Source organism: Psammomys obesus, unplaced genomic scaffold, assembly GCF_907164565.1.
Source record: "Psammomys obesus unplaced genomic scaffold, mPsaObe1.curated_primary_1811, whole genome shotgun sequence".
NCBI classification, from domain to species: Eukaryota; Metazoa; Chordata; class Mammalia; order Rodentia; family Muridae; genus Psammomys; species Psammomys obesus.
Genome location: NW_026596073.1, coordinates 14,135,967 through 14,140,034, shown reverse-complemented (window position 1 = coordinate 14,140,034; position 4,068 = coordinate 14,135,967).

Sequence of the window (4,068 nt, the reverse complement as noted above, 5' to 3'; positions counted from 1 at the left end):
CCGAAAGCCATTCAGCAATAAGTGACACTTGTCAGCCTCGAAGCATCCAAGATAACTAGACAAGTAAAATTATCCTTTTTATTTTTTATTTTTTATTTTTGGAACTTAATGAAAAGGTACAATACCTGATTAACTCACCCAAGCGATGAGGTGGGAGGAGCAAAATATGCGTTTCTTTTGCTATATAGTTAAAAGAAAATATTTTTAAAAAGCAAAAAAAAAAAAAAAAAAAAATAGCTCTCGCTCGCTCTCCTCTTTTTTCTCTCCCCCTTCTCTCCCTTGCCTCTCTCTGTTCTCTGTTTTCCTTGTGTACCAGTTTCCGTGAAAGACCGCAATACCACTTACCTCAAATGAAGCCTGTGCGTTACTTCAAGTAACGCATTTCGTTTTGACATAAGGTGGCTGGCCGAGGTGCATTGTCTTGGTTCGGCCTGCCATCTCTGCATTCGAGCTGCACTTTTAGCCAGAGATGCAATAATGAACCCCCACTACTCAATACTACCTCTGAATGCTACAGTGACTTCACAGTCCTGCACTTGTTACACGCTGCTAGACACAAGCCCTGCAAGAGAGAAAAAGCAACACTTAGTGCGTAGGCCTCTCCACCGCCTCCCGCTCTGTTCTCTGTCATCCCTGTCAAAGAAGCGCCCTCACTCCGTCTCAGCGTGACTATGCATGTTTCTAGGATTTTTTTTTTAATTATAATCTTACAGATGCTTATCGCAGCTTCCCTGCTAGATTGCTACGTTAATTTGAAACAGTTTTATCTTTTTTTTTTTTCTTTAACAAAGTCGCTCCTAGGTTCTTAAGGATAATTTTCTTCAGTGACACTACATTGTATTACACACACACACACACACACGTTTGTAGTGTTCAAATATTACTCTTCAAGTCTGTACCTCAAATGAATTGTTGAAAGAAATGGACTAATTGACTTGCAAGGACCTACCTCCAGACTCCAACAGGAACGAACTTGTAGCCTGCAGCATTCTTTGATTTTCTTCCTCCAGTGTTTGAAATAGTTCAGACTTTACCTATCCCTCATCAAAACTATTTTTGTAAAAGACACTTGATTGAAAAGAACACATTTTTACATACTTTTGCAAAATAAATAAATAAATGAATGAATAAAATCAAGCCAACCTTCAAAGAAACTTGAAACTTTGTAGGTGAGCTACAACCAGCTCAGCTTTTGCCTAATGCAATCAGAAAGGAAAAAAAAAAAAAGATAGGTTTTTAAGATTAGTTGCCTATAAGAATATGCTTGACAGATATTTTCATGTATTTTACACAATGTGATTTTTGTAAAATGTCTCGAGCAGATTTATTTTGAACGCTTCTTGTGTAGAGTGTTTATGCCTTTCTCTTCTAATGAGTGTGCTGACTTTTTCCACGGTGTTAATCCACTGGGCCAGGAGGTAGTTTCTCATCATAGCTTGTGTCAGTATGCCTTCTAATACTGAAGCCAAATGAAACAAACAACTATCTCTCTTCAGCCATTTCAGGGAGGTCATTTCAAAGGCCACATACCTCTCTGAAACAGGCAGATCGCTCACAACCAGATCGCTCACCGCTGGTGAGTCATCAAAGGAGCTATGGAGAAAATTAAGACTCAATGTGACTCTTAACTGTGCATTAAATAAGCAAATAAACAGTAGCTCATAAAAATCAAATTCCCATTCCGTATCTTCAGATGGGCCTTTTAGAAACCTCATTGGCCGGCTCATAAAAAGTGAAGCAGTTTCTCATGTTGGCCGGACTTGGCACACTGAGTGAGTTCCAACCTTTGATGAAGTTTATTCTTTATTTCCTGTATGTTGTACAATCAAAACACACAACTACCTCTTAAGTCCCAGTATACCTCATTTTTCATACTGAAAAAAAAAAAGAAAAAAAAAGGCTTGTGTCCAATGGAACAGTGAGAACATCATAAAATTTTTATATATATAGTTTATTTTTGTGGGAGATAAATTTTATAAGACTGTTTTTTACTGTTGTTGGTCACGGCTAAGTAAGACTGGACATCTGACTTCTCTACCATTTCTGCAAATTAGGTTATGTTTGCAGGAGAAACGTATCAAGACGATTAGCTGCAGCCGACATTCTCCCCTTTCCTTTGCGCGTCCTCTGACTTTATTCTCTGTTCCTCGCGTAGAATCGCTGTCTGTGCTTGTACTTGGATGGCTTGCTTGTGGCAATACTTCTCTAGTGGATGATCACTGTCTGCACAATAAACAGGACGGCCTCTGTGGTCCCCGTGTCTGTGTCCGGGTTCTTATTCTTTGTCATAATTCCATGAAGTCAATAGTCAGGGCGAGACGGGAGACATTCGCAGTCCATCTGGTCTACACCGGGATGTACTGAGCACGTTGGCTTGGAGTGTGATTTAAAGGATGGTTCTCTTACATGATCACAGGCCTGAACGTACCTGGACTGGCCTGACCTGGATCTCCGACAAACAAACAAACAAACAAACAAACCAAAACAAAACAGCTGAGGAGTATAAAGGAAGAATAGGCCGTAGTTTAAAACCACAAAAAGCTGGATCTTTGAGTTGGAAAGACTCAGTGAAAGCACTTGTTGCTTTTCAGAGAACCTGCATTCAGTTTCCAGAAACCACATGGCAGCTCACAACCATCTGTAACTCTAATTCTAGGGGATCCAGTGCTGTTTCCTGGCCTGCTCTGGCTCCAATCACGCATGTGAGACTATACCAACATGCAGGAAAACACCCACACACATAACATTTTAAAAACATGCGGAGTAGTGCATGCCTGTAAAGCCAGCCTGGGGGTAGGAGTGGGGCACAGAGACAGGCCGATTCCTAAAGCTCGTTGGCTGGCCAGCCGATCCAGATCAGTTAGCTTCAGGTTCACTGAGAGACCTTGTCTCAAGGAAACAGTGTGGAGGGGCTGAAGAGATGGCTCAGAGGTTAACAAAACTGGCTGGCTTTCTCCCGAGGGGCTGAATTCAATTTCCAGCGCCCACGTGGCAGCTCACAAACATCTATAACTCCAGTTCTAAGGGATCTGACACCATTTTCTGACCTCTGCATGCGTCAGGGATGCAAGTGACGCAGAGATATCTAAGCAGACAGAACATCCATCTATAGAAAATAATTTATAGTGTTTAAATAAAATAAGTAGACAATATGGTGAAGAGGATAAAGGAAAGACCTCTGACATCCATCCTGGGCCTCTAAATGCATGCACATGTGCACACATATTTTCACCCACATGCACACATCACACACTTAGACAATACATACGATATGCCCCCCAGACCCCCAGGCACTCACACCAAGTAATAATAATGATATAATAATAATAGTAGTAGTAGTAAAAGAAAATAGGAACTAGCAACCCCAACTATCTTTGAAATAACATTTGGAGAAACCTACAGAGGGTTAATGACATAAATAAAAAACAAGAGCCACAAAGGTTCCCACAATAGTTTTGTAACTCTATTTAAAAAAAAAAAAATTAGTAGATTAGCAGAACCAGAATGCTTCCACGAAGGTCAAGGTCTTCTCTGCATTTCAGTCCTGGATGTTTTAGACAGCCAACACTTCTGGTTGGTGCTACAACCATGGTTAGTGACTTCATATAGCACCTTCAAAGGAAAGTTTGTTTCCAAGAATGTACTTTGTCTAAGATAGTGGGAAGTTTTGTTTTGTTTCATTCACTGATTCTTTCTCACAGCTTATATTTAGGGTGTGCTCAGTTGTGATAAGTCCCAGAGCAACAGGTATTGTTTCAAGATATTGCATAGATACAGAAATAGTTACAGAACAGACCATATGAGAAAAAAATCAGGAGAACTGTGCCCAGAAGAAAAGAATTCAAAGGAGGAAAGCCATTCTTCCTAGAGTGAAAGGTTACTGCTATCATTAGTTCAGCTCCAAAGTAGAGAGACCAGCCAAGCACATTTAACACAACGTATACTTAATCTCAGTTTTGTCAGAAAAGCATACAAGAAACTACTTTTTTTTAAGCAAAATAAACAAATGAAGAGGAAATCATTGGCTTGAAACTAGAATATCAAAGAATATACGGTCTCTAGATTAGG